Genomic DNA, 14051 nt, shown 5'->3' on the forward strand with positions numbered 1-14051 from the left:
CAGATACTTCCAAAAAAATTACAGATATTCCTCACATACTGATTATTCAGCAGCTGTTTAAAGTTACGACACTGCTGACAAAATTAAGTTTAGGGTCATTTAACAGTGGCCACACTTCACAGTGCTTCATGGTGTTCCTCGGTCATGTGATCACTATTTTAGTCAGCATGTGTATGTGTTATTCTGATCTGTGGTTTTTTTTTTCTTTTACTCCTTGACAAGCAGAGAAATTAGGAAAGAATTTCAAGAGAGTGAGATGATTGCTCTTCTATATATCAAAAGCAATGGCAGCAGTCAAGACTAGGAGCCACTGACATGCTACACAATCTCTCTGCTATACGGAGTGGGGGGGGCAGAGGAAACAAAGGAAGTACAATTTGTAAACAACCTCTCCACTGCTGGACTCTTTATTCCCATAGGATAAAGAGATTGGGGAGGAAGGGATTGCAAGAGAGTAACAATTCTAATTTCTTGGCACAATTACTTTTTATGTATTTTCTCATTCTATTCCCACCTATTCATCTTTTCTAAGAAAAAAAGATTTGTTCAGCTTTGTTCAGAATGTTTCACAGTGGACTTTATAATATGGAAAAATCTCCCCAAACTTTAATCATCTAAGGCCAAGCCTTTCCCATAAGCCTTATTTCTTTGTTCCAACCTGCCTGAAACCTCTGTAAATTAGATGGGATACAGTGTTACCATTAAATACATTAATTTATTTCTGAGACATGATGTGATTTGGGAAGAAAATGACTAAAAATGAAAATAGTAGTATATGGGATGGAATCATATTGGCTGATTTTTTTTCTAGTTATGAAAGTAATCAATCACACACAGGTACACGGAAAATATTGTATAAAATTGTACAGTGAAAATTGTAATGTTTCAGAGTCTTAAGCTTTTTTTAAGAAGTGGTGTATGAAGTCTATTCTTTCATGGTAATTTTGCCACAGTGGCAAATACAGACGTGCTCTGACAAATTATTCGAAACACCATTATGTGGTATCATTTCCTGATCATTGAAAAAAAAATTGGCTGCCATGAAAGGAAGCTAAATAAAAGCAGGAATAACCTTTGTGTCGAAAAAGCATTTAGACCTCAGTCTGGCGAAGTGACGGGAGAATCTATTATAATTTAATTTAAGTATGTTCTAGCAGTGTAATATGATTAGAGTCTCTCTCAACATTGGAACTTTGCTTCTTGATATCTTTATATAATCTATCATATCGGCTGCTCAACTCAGTGGTTCTAGCAGCATGTTCTGAATCTGGCAGTAAGTTTCCTTCAGCTGGCTTGCTGACCTCATGTTGCTTCTCACTGTTATACTTCAGCTGTCCATCCTTCCCGGGGAAAGAGGTAGAAATGATGTAACATAGTACTGTTACTAAAATGGGAAAAGGAACTGCTGTAATGATCAGTTCCAGTGGTTTTAACATGCATCAGATAAAGATTTTTTCCCCTGATAGCCTTGTTATCTGATAGGTTCTAAATGGAGCAGATACCGTAGTTCTCTAAGCTTCCTTAATGGAATTACATAGTTGTGCATTAATGTAGCAAGCATTAATAGGCTGCTTCATGATACTTATGAGATTGTGTATGTTTGCTTTTTCTTTTTAATTTTCTTTTTAGTCTTTTGGTCAGACCCACGCTCAGAGTTTGTGATGGCTTTATGGTTATGTGCAGGCACCTAGAGTTTTTCCTCAGTGATGTTTGGCTGAGAAAGGCCAAAATGAGGCATGCCCTTATTTTCCTCACATTGACTTTCTGTTTGATTTTCTAAAAGAACAAGCTGGTTTATGCAGAAATGTAAATTGCTGTAGTGGAAATTTCTGTTTCTCTGCCCAGAGAAAATCATCTTTCTATTTTAATATGTACAAGATAGGGAAAAACTGGCTGGGATTGGATCAAAATTGAATGGACCTTAAATACAAAAGTGGGTGACTGTGGTGTCCTGCTCTCACACACTCACACATAACTGTGGTTTAGTGGGTTTATTAATACTGCCCTGCAAGTCCCTTTACCACAAACCCAGAACTGTCCCAATTACATCCAGCCACAAGCAGACCAAAGCTAGTCCACAGAGCAATGAGCAATAAGTCCACAAGGCACTTGAAAGTTTCCCAATCAAAATAAACCCACCAGGCAAAATTAAATCCATAATACAAGAAGGTTCATGAGGCAAGAAAAGTCCCGAGTTCACATGGCATGATCCAAGTCAAGGCACAATGTCAATCCAAAGCAAGACAAGAATCATAATGACCAGAAAACTCCAGCTAGGAAATGAACATGTTCCCAACATCACTTCTGTCTGTCTGGTGTGTTAAATAGCCAGCTTCTGATGCAGCCCATCAGGAAGGGCGAGGCTTTCTCCTTGTGAGTAATCTGGCTGGCCTTCTCTGGCCCTGCCTTTTCTTTGCCCTATGTGTTCTTTGATCAGGTGCAGAAGGCAGATCCTCTTCCTCATCACTGATTGACTGAAGCTGCACGCTTTCCCCACCTGAAGCCTCAGGGCTATCCTGCTGCAGCAGTGCTTCAGCCAAGCCCTCTCAGCTTGCCAACAGAAGTTGTGGGTGCTTCATCACTGGAGGTTTTTAAGAAAAGACTGGACAGCCACCCCTCTGAAAGGGTATAGGATCTCCTGCTTGAGAAGGGGGTGGAGTAGAAGACCTCCGAGGTCCCTTCCAGGTCTATTCTGATTGATGTTTTTGAAGATGGCTGCTTGAAGCCATTGACCAACTCCCCTCCAGATATGCTTGGAACTGGTTCATTTTCCTCTGAGCTGACATCTGGAGAGGTATCTAGGGAGTCATCACAGTGACCAGTATGAAAAAAAAGTATTTGGACATGGAGGTAATATATATGAGGAAAGAATTAGTTAATAAGAGTAAATGATTTGAAATAATTCCAATCTATCCATATCCTTAAATCATAATTTCCATGTAAGAGTCTGGTTCATCATAGTAACAATTCCTAAACAGGAAGGAAGCAATGGATGTGTATATTAGATCCTGTAATTGTAGTTGTATTTTCAACTAAGAAAATGACAAGAAGTTTAAAAAAAATATTGAAGAGTTCAATAGACCCCAAAAAGACGTTTTTGTTGAATTGTGCTTTTTAAATCATACAAAATATATTTTACAGTATATTGTTTTTTTATGTTAAGAACTTTTGATTTTGCAATAAAAGATAGTCTGGTATTCTGTTTCAGAGTTCTTCCAATATGTGTGTTTGTGTATTTGACTGCTAATCCTGAATTGCATTTAAACAATGCAATTGTTAAAATCTATCTGGTATACCTAGTCTTCTACAGTTTCAGAAGCTTCTAATAATAAGGGCCAAATGAAGAAAACAGAGCTTTAACTAAATAAATTTCCATTTGACCCTTTGGGGTACATTAAATTCATTTTGTAATTTTTGAAAAGTTTTGAAGATATTGTTGAAAATGAGCTCCCCTTTTCTCCTTATGATCTCTCTCCTCTCCTGTTTAACATCTACATGAGGCCACTGGATAAGGTGATTCATCAAATTGGGGTGAGATAACAGCAATATGCAGATGACATCCAGATTAATAATTTTACCCAGGTCCCTTGAGTGATGGTGTGGATGCCCTATCGCTGTTCTGGAGGCTATTCTAGTCTGGATAGTGCAATGGGATGAAAAAGACTACAACTCAATCCTAGGAAAATGGAGTGGCTGCTATTTGAAACTTCCAGGGACAAGGTTTTTTTCATCTCAAATTCTGCATGGGGTGGTACCACCCCAGACATACCTGTGTGCAATCTGAGTCCACCTAAACTAGCCAGTCTTGCTTGAAGAGCATGAGTGCCTTTACTGTAACATGCTCTATGTGGTTCTGCCCTTGAAGAGCATTCAATTGATGTAAAATGTGGCTGCATAGTGCCAACTACATGGCTTATTTAATACCACTATTCAGTGAGCTGCACTAGTGGCCAATGTATTTTCAGTTGCAATTCAAGTTTCTGGTTATCAAATTTAAAGACCTACATGTCTTCAGATCTGATTACCTGAGGGACTATCTTTTTCCAAGAGTTTATATGATTCATCTCAATCCAAAATCTAAAATAGGATTTGTATTTTGGGCTGATTCAGTAGAATATTCGAAAGTGGTCTTCTTTCTTAATATTATGGAATCTTTAATCTATAATCCTGAGGAAATTTAAGAAACTTGTGTGTCAACTTCTAAAGCATACCTGGCTGAAGCCATCTTTGTCGTTCTGAGTTGCCACAGGTTGGGGGGGGACAGGGGGAAAGAACACGACAGCTTTGCTAAACTAAACATGGAGCAGTTCCATGGGAATCAAGGTCATTCCCACAGGAGCTGGAAGGTGGAGAGAAGAGGTTTCATGCTTTTATTGGGTAGCATGATCTATAGCAATACTATTCAACCCATGCTACGCATATCACTGTAGTACTTTGGCACCTGGCAGGTGGTATGCATATGACGGGTTGAAAAGCACTATAAAAAGTGTAAAAAATGTAAATGTGTAGCAGGAAGTAAGCTAAAAGGGCAGCAATGCTGCACAGAACTGTGGGAGAGTCAGCTAGAGCTACTGTGTTGTTGCAGCTCTGGTGAGTGCCCAGGATCGCCATGGGGCTCCAGTTGATTGGTGCTTCAGGAAACAGCCCGCATCCTCAGGGAAAGAAGTCAGCTGCACCTACATCAAAGAGAAAAGGAGGGGGAGAGAGGAGATGATATAAAAAGCTTTCGGAGGATAAGGGAGGAAAAAACCAGATGGGAAACAAGAAGGGGACAGAGAAAGACAGACAGAGGAGAGGAGAGTCTTCTTTGAGACAAGCAGAGGGAGAGAAGAGGATAGAAAAAGTGCAAAGATTAATGTCCGAGAAACAGGCACAAGTTTTCCATTAAAAGTGTGATAAGTGGGATAGTCCTCAACCTACAACCACAATTGAGTCCAAAATTTATGTAGCTAAGTGAGAAATTTGTTAAATGAGTTTTGTCTTTTTCTTGCCACATTTGTTAAGTAAATTACTGCAGTTGTTAAATTAATAACACAGTTCTTAAATGAATCTGGCCAAGCATCCAAATGTAAATCACGTGTCTCCAGGGATGCTGCAATGTGAAAATGGTCGTAAGTCCCTTTTTTAAGTGCCGTTGTAACTTCAAACAGTCACTAAGTGAACTGTTGTAAGTTGAGGATTACCTGTACTTCATCCCTTTTTTTCCTTTTTTTGGTCAGGTTTTTGACACCTTGCTAGGTGACTGGTGGTACTTGAATATTGCCGTATCATAAAATGGTACAATCTGTGAAAAGGTTGAAAAGTACTGATCTACACTGTATAGCATAGTGGGGAGGGAATTTGTTACATTTAGTTACATTGAATCCCTAAGGCAGACATGTCAAGTCGCGAGATGTATCAGGACTATTTTGCCATTGCTGGCAATGGGGTGGGCGTGGCTTCTGGATGACGCATCCAGCCTGTGGGCTGGCAGTTTGACATCCCTGCCCTAAGGGGATTTTACAGTTGGTTTCACTTTTGACTATGCCAATATTATGTATCCAATAAACGTGCTTTGAGGAAACTTCAAACCTCCAAGTTATTTGATTTCATTAGTTGGAACTTTGACATTGTGTTTGGATGGAATTGATGAAATACTTTGAAAAACAGTGAGAACTTTAAAGAACAAAAAGTACTGTGAACTGGTATATGAACACGGTGGAAATAAGCATGATTGGAAATGATAGAGAATGATAAGACTATGGAGAAATATCCTTTTATGATGTTGATGCAAAATGGATTTAGTTTTTCTTTTTCTTATATCGTGCCCTTTGTCTTTGTGTGTTTTGGGCTTTATGTTTCTTATTCCTTTTCTGAACTTTGCATTGTATTACTTATGTACCTTGGAAAGAAATATCATGAAGGAACTGTTATATAAGAATATATTTGCATTTTTGTAACTTAGGAAAAAGAGATTCTTCATCTCAGATAGAATGCCTTATTTTAAAAAGTTTACTTTAAGCCTTAAGTGTAGGTTATATTTTCTTTACTCCAACTCTTCTACATTGTCACATATAAGTTAATGCAATGGAGGTGGGGGGAAAGAAATCTAGTATAGGGGCTGCATTCTTCCAGCCTGCAATTTGGGTCAATGAATTATTAATTATTTGACTAGTATAACATCAGCTCTTCAGAACTCAATATAAATGTAAAAAGCTCACCTTATCAGTCATAATCTAAGAAGCAGCAGTAATGCAATTCTCACCATTTAGCACTTTGTGGCATGATGAAAAGGAATAGGATATTTGTTCGCTAAACTCTGAAATGTAACACAAAGTAAGGAAGTGTTTTTCCCTCTCATCTGCAGAAATGTTGTAAAAAAGACCAATTTTTGTGGGTTTCACTAGGTATTAAAAGGGGGAGATTTTTTGCAGAGAAGGATAGACTTGAGAAATGAGTAGACTTACATGAGATGCTGTTTCTCTGAAAGAACCAAGTGCTTTGCAACGTCCTTACCACCTATTTATGAAAGGGGAAAAAAGGATACAACCGAGGACCCTAGACATACTAAAGAATAAGAATACTGACCTTGGAAAAATCAATGCTATTGTAAGTAATTTGCAAATTTTCTTTTAGTTTTGGTAGCTTGTAAGGTAAATTTTGCTTAGATTTCTTGATATTTTCTATGGCTAATCAAAATGGAAACTTCATTTCTACTTTCCTCGTATTAATGAAATTTAGTAGAATCAAATTTTAGTCAATTTGGTTTAAGTAGTGAAATTACACTTTCAAATAGGTTTGAATATATAGTTTTTAAATTCCTTAATGTATTTTAATTTCTTACATAGTAGTTCATAACAAGAAATAGTAGTGAAATGCCTAAAAAACTGATACAGAGTAAGTTATTTTGTTACTCATCACATTTCAAGTTTGTGGAAATATTTATTGCAGATGTGCTGAATACTTTTTAAAAGTTATTTACATTAAGTTTAAAGTTTAAGGTTTTCAGGCATTTTATTCCTTTGTTATGATGATAAGGAATTAAAGTTATATTTACCCAAATACTACTAAGAAAGTCCCATTAATTTCAACAGAACTGTAAGATTGTTTTGTAAGTAATCAGCATGTTTGTTTTCCTGTAAAATATGAAAAATAATTTGATTTTTTGATACTATCACACTTTTTTTCCTTTATTTCAAAGTGTGATATGATAATATTGGGAGTGTTTTGAATTTTGAATGTTAATAGCTTTTACCTTCTGTTATTTGAATTTGTTTTTATGAAAGAGCAATCCAAAAAATCTTACTATGTTTACAATATAGCAGTTGTTAATACTTATAGAAATGCCCACATGAAAACCATATAGAAATTGAACCAAGCATAGTAAAATGCTCTGAAACCAATTTTCTTTTTAAGTTTTGAGATCTTAAAGTGATACTCTTTCTATAACAGCTTTGAGAATTTCTGATGTATGGAAATCCCAGTTCAACAAATGAAAAATAACAAGATTTTTGAATTTTCATTTAAAAGCTCTATTTAGAAATGTGGCAAATTGAGAAAATTATGCAGTTTGCTTCAAGTTGAAATATACGGCCTCATTTAGTTAGCGGAGCATGTGAACATTGCTACTCATTAATTAAATAAATAAAATTTCTTCCTCTGATTTTATAATGTATGATCTTCCTCACTGAAAGTTTTTAAAATAATGCTTATTTTTATTGCCATTTTTTAAAATTTGGAACCACTTTCTGTTTTTGGAAATTTTTACTCCATTGGAAAAGAAATTATTCTTTTTAATACATTGTTCTTCTGTATTTCCCAGAGCACTATCAGTTTATTTTTGGAATAAAAACCTTTCAAGTACTCTGCATTATTTTGCATTATTTTTCTACTCAGTGAAACTTTCAAACACACAGCAGCCTACTGTTTTCTCTTCTTTATATGCATAAGATGTCATTTTTTATTTTTTTAAAAAACCAACAAGATTTGTAAAATTTCTTTTAGTGTTTCATTGTTGATACCATGGTTTTTCAGTCATAATATTTAGCTTAAAAAAAACCCAGTGCAAACAGGTATTCAGTCAGCATAAGAAAAAAGTTTTCTTCTTTTTTCTTACATTTTTAACTTACGTGCATGTTTTTGCGTGTGTGTTTGTTGTATAAATGACCATTCTTTTGAACATAAGTAACAAATAATGTTTAAGAGTTAAATTAGTTATTAGGTTTATTTTTAATACATTTTGAGAATGACAAGACCACTGCAATTGAAATGCATTTCATTTTCCCCCACTCCCTTATATACTTCCTACATCAGGGTAGATAGTACCTCTTAGGCTAAAGAATGGATATTATAAGCATAAAAAGAAAAGAAAAGAAAACCACAATCAATTAATCAATTTTTATTTGGTCATAGAACAGCAAATAACAAAAAACCCACAAACATTATATATCGGTTTTGTTTCCTACAATATCATCCAGCAGCAATTTGAACTCACTTAAAACATTGATTGCATTAGTCATTCTTAAGGAAGCTTTTTAGAGAATATAGTTCAGATTTAGTAAACTACTGCAAACAAATTACAAAAATTTGCCATAATATGAAACATATACGGTAGATAGCAGCGTACAAAATTTTGGAGTATGGAATTAATGTTCTTTGACCTCAGAAAATGCTCATATTTGGATATAGGCTATTTAGTTCAAGTTATTGCCATTTATGGGGAATGTAATGAGATGATAATTATAATGAAGCAACCATCAATTAACCAATTAATTATCGTTATTTCTAAATTTACAACATGAGTAGAGAATATTTTTGAACCTATAGACATGTCTTTCCATGTTTCATTGGCGTGTGACTGTTTAAAACCACTGAAAAATCCAAAATATGTCTTTTTAGAAGAACTGATATTGTACAGAAAACCATTTTTCCAAATGGAAATATTAAAAGGAGAGTATTTTGTGTAAATGTATACAAGGATTTTTTGAAGATTTATTTATAATGTTAAGAATACCTATAGTCATTTAAGAATGAATAAAAAGTTCTAATGTTAAAATATATAAAATAATCCTTTTTGTCTTGTAAGTCACTAAAAAGAAAATTATATTAGTTGAGAACTGGATTCTGATGTGTCTCTTCTACATAAGGTAAATATGTATAGAAAGATCTCGGCATGAAACAGAAAATAAATATATCCATGTTTTAGAAGAAATAACAACAACAATAATAACAACAACAACAACAACAATAAAGTTGGAAGGGACCTTGGAGGTCTTCTAGTCCAACCCCCTGTTCAGGCAGGAAACCCTACCATTTCAGACAAATGGTTGTCCAGTCTCTTCTTAAAAACCAAAATTATATGTATGGCGCACTAGTGGGCAATCCTGGCCCCTTCTTTGCTCCAGAGAAGAATTCAAACGGCTAATCCATTTGACATTTGCTCTTTCTGCCATGGCCATTGGCTCCTCTCTCTGCAAAGCCTTTTTCAGTCAACCTTGCTTTCAACCACCACTGCATTCCCACCCATTTCCTGACACATTAAAAGATAGAGATCAACATGACCTCAGAGGCGTGCTGTTCCAGAATAATGAGGGTGCTATGGAATTTCATTCCCTGGATCCTACCTACCTGTTCTCTTGGACACATGTAACATCTGCTTCCTATTAGACAAGGTCAGATGGCTGGATCCTAGATGGAGAAGATGGTCCTGATAGCTAAAAGGTAAGTAAAAGGTCCTAAATTATAAAGGCTCACAAGTAACTACCAGCATCTTGAACTGAATCCCAGAGTCTACTGACCATCAGTGCTGCTCCTCAAAATAGTAGAAATTGTCTGGTACCAATTAGCAAATGGCAGCTGCATTCTATACCACATGAAGTGTCTAGGTTATTATCAAGAGCAATCCCACATAAAGTGAATTGCTTAGCACGAATGACTGTCTTCAGCACCCTGAGCCAGGAAAAGGCACAACTGCCTTTTCAAGTCAAAGACTTTCCTGGCTTCTGTTCTAGCAGGAGTTGTAAATCTAGAATAACTCCACATTGTTCACCAATTCCTTCAGAGGAATTCTTTTCTCCTGGAATCCAGTTGGAGTTTATTTTGTTGGTCTAGTTTCTGAAGAGTCAGGTGAAACTTTCACTGCATCTCTTACTTATTCTGAGATAGAATTTTAAGGATGAAGACCACCAGATTAGTCATTCTTAAAATAAATTTGAGCAAAAATACAACAGTTCTTCTGCTCTATGTTTAAATATTTAGTTAATATATCTTTATTTGCATCAAATACAGCATAATGGAGGAAAATGCAAAATAGCAGCTCCCTCAAGTTATTATAATCATAGAAAAATTCTAGAAGATAGCCTTGATTAAGTTATTCTGGCACCTATTCATGTAATTTGCTCTATAACAAGCCTATACTTTTGACATATTAGAATAGCTTATATACCTGCAGGACACTTTTACTAAATATTTTCCTTGCCTGCAATATCCAAGTTATATCATCTTCCAGTTGCATTTTAATGATTTATGCATAAGTAAATGTAGTAAAAAATAATGGAGCATACAGTATGTTAGTCAGAAGGAACTGATTCTGTTGACTTCACTAGGACTACTCAAAACAGGACTGACAAATACATCTCCTTGATTTCATTGAGTCTACCCAAAAACATGACTTCATTGATAAGTGGCTTTCCATTTCACTGTCAGGTTTCCAAAATTAGACTGAAAGTCCTTGAAATGTTCTACAAAATACATTTAAAACTGATCAAGCAAATAACACTTGTTCTTATTAGTGTCTGTCGCTTCTGACAGACTCTAAATATTATAATGTATCATGTTCTGTGAAAGAAAATTGTTTCTGTGATTACTAAGTTTCTTCTCTTATCTTTCATGCTTGAAATAAATGTATAGCAGATTTTTGAAGGAAAATTAGTTTTATATATGTCTTACAGGGAGCAGGGAGCAAATAGTGGCATATTAAAAACATCTTTTATTTCATTGTTTTCAAAATGCTTTTTATTGTCTTGTTTTTATACTTTTGGAATTGTAAGCCACCCAAAGTCATTGATTGACAATAATGGCAATAGTGGCAATAAAAATTTGTGTAAATCAATCAATCTTTACTTTGGGTCCTCTATTAGACAGTTCTGCTATTTCAAGAATATTAATATGCAAGTGCGTGTAGCCATCTTAGTCGTAATTCTTAATAATGAAACTTTAAGTTGCCCTTTTGCTTTCTAATTCCTTTGGATGATAAAATTTATTTGTGTTTCTCTGTGTATATTTTTTTAATTATTAGTTTGAAAATGAAAAACATCACACTTTTAGTACCTTTTATTTAATATGCTATACATCTTTTGAATGCTTCGCATCTCGTGTGATCCTTATAGGGGTTTAACCCAGTGGTGGGATTCAGCCAGTTCGCACCACTTTGACAGAACCGGTAGCTATTTTTTTGTTGTTCAGGCCCCGAATGGACTTCCGGAAGTGGCATCTACACAGAGAAATGGTTATTCACATATTTGAACCCCACCACTGTTTTAAAAATATCATATTTGCAATTTACACAGTATGATTTTCTCATGGTCAGTTCTAAGAAAGAAACTTGAAAAGTTTTGAGAGTTTGAAAATGATAAAAACACAATTTTTGAAAGGTCATCTTCAAAGTTGTTATTGCATTAAAATAATCAACATAAATGTTTACATTCTATTTTTTCTTTATAGTATACAAGTTTACACTTTATGTTTTTTTTTTTTTTTTTTTATTGAAAAGTTTTAAAAAATACAATTTTCCTTTAAGAAACCCCCCTTCCCCCTCCCTCCTCCCCTCCCTACCTCCCCCCTATCTCCCCCCCTCCCCCTCTCCCTCCTCCCTCCCCTGCCTCCCCCCCTCTACTTCCCCTCCTCCCCCCCTCCCCCCCCTCCGACTTCCCAGAGCAAAATACAAGGTATATATCTAAAAAGCAATCATAAACAATCATATACTAACAATTATAAACTCTAAAATCCATCACTCTCTAGCTTATATAAAGTAAACCAATCCTTAACAATACTAAATATATATAAAAAACTAAAATAAAAGAAAACTAGCATCATTCCCATCTATGTTCTTCCACATTTCCCTATTACCTAAACATATTCTCATTTACACATCACAAACACCTATCCCTATTAACCTCTCTAGCCAAAATAGACTATAATAGATAGTTCTTACACAAATTAACCCGCATTAACCCACAAAACTTTCTTCCTCTTCCTCTGTAATAAATTGTCCATTAATTCCAAATTAAAGATTCTGTTGCCATACATATCATCCCAAAACTTTTAAAAACACAAGTACCACTTGTCTATAAGTATATTGTGGAAGTTCCATAGATTTCTGCTGGTCTTATTTTTTTGTCTTTTTTGAGCGTTTTAAGGCAGCACGCGTCACCCTCTGTTCTCTAATATCATCCAAAAGAGTTGCAGCTTGAACTCCTCCTGTACCCTTCTCGTCTATCAGTCCATCTTCATCCTCTTGATGTTCTCCTTCTCCAGATCCCTCTGCAGCTTCCAGAAGTGTTGATGGGGTTACATTTAAAACATTGTTGTAAAAGTCATGCGCTTGCTTCACATTACCCAAACAGTACCTTTTGCCATCATACATGAAGCTCAGCCCAGCTGGGATCTCCCATCTGAACCTTATATCCCTTTGCTTGAGCTCTTGCACAAGAAAAATAAAATCCTTCCTTCTCTTTAAGATCTTTGGAGGAATTTCTTTTAGAACCAAAACTTCTTGACCAGCAATCACAACTTTGGTATCATAGGCAGCTTGTATAACTTCATCTCTAACTTCCCTTTTTACAAAATAAACCACCACATCTCTAGGCAACTTTCTCTGTTTAGCAATCCACGAATTCACACGAAACACTTTGTCCATACCTTGTTTTATTTCAGATGCTGGATGATTCAATACCCCCTCAAAAGCCTCAGAAACCAGCTGCTTTAAATCTTCCTTAATATTCTCTTTTAGGCCTCTAATTCTCACAGCAAACTGCATCTGGTAAAATTGGGCCAGACTCTGTTCACTATCCATTTTGTCTTTTAAATCTTCAATTTCCAAAACTTTTGCTTCTAATATAGCATTCTTTTGAGTCAAGTCTTGCACTTTATGTTTTATGAGAACCTTTCAACAAATCTAAAAAAAAAGCTGTCTCCCCATTGCATATATGAAATAGCTTATAGATTTTATCTGTGTTGTTTTAATGATATATACTTTAATAATATATACTTTTTGTGCATGTCTTCGAGTCGGTTGATGCCTGCCAAGTGCCTGGACTAGACTCTGCAGTTTTCTTGGCAGTAATTTCAAACGTAGCTTGTTCTTGCCTCTTTCTTCCTAGTGTAGAGAGAGAAGGTAACTCACCCAGGATTACTGTACAGGTGAAACTCAAAAAATTAGAATATCGTGCAAAAGTTCATTTATTTCAGTAATAACTTAAAAGGGGAAACTAATATATGAGATAGACTCATTACATGCAAAGCAAGATAGTTCAAGCCGTGATTTGTCATAATTGTGATGATTATGGCATACAGCTCATGAAAACCCCAAATCCACAATCTCAGAAAATTAGAATATTACAGGCAATCAATAAAACAAGGAGTGTACATAGAACAATATCGGACCTCTGAAAAGTATAAGCATGCATATGTAGTCAGTACTTGGTTTGGGCCCCTTTTGCAGCAATTACTGCCTCAATGCGGTGTGGCATGGAAGCTATCAGCCTGTGGCACTGCTCAGGTTTTATGGAAGACCAGGATGCTTCAATAGCGGCCTTCACCTCTTCTGCATTGTTCAGTCTCATGTCTCTCATCTTTCTCTGGGCAGTGCCCCATAGATTCTCTATGGGGTTCAGGTCAGGCAAGTTTGCTGGCCAATCAAGCACAGTTATCCCACGGTCATTGAACCAGGTTTTGGTGCTTTTGGCAGTGTGGGCAGGTGCCAAGTCCTGCTGGAAAATGAAGTCAGCATCCCCATAAAGCTCGTCTGCGGAAGGAAGCATGAAGTACTCCAAAATCTCCTGGAAGATGGCTGC

This window comes from Vipera ursinii (genome assembly GCF_947247035.1).
Source record: "Vipera ursinii genome assembly, chromosome: 2".
In the NCBI taxonomy this organism is placed as follows: domain Eukaryota; kingdom Metazoa; phylum Chordata; class Lepidosauria; order Squamata; family Viperidae; genus Vipera; species Vipera ursinii.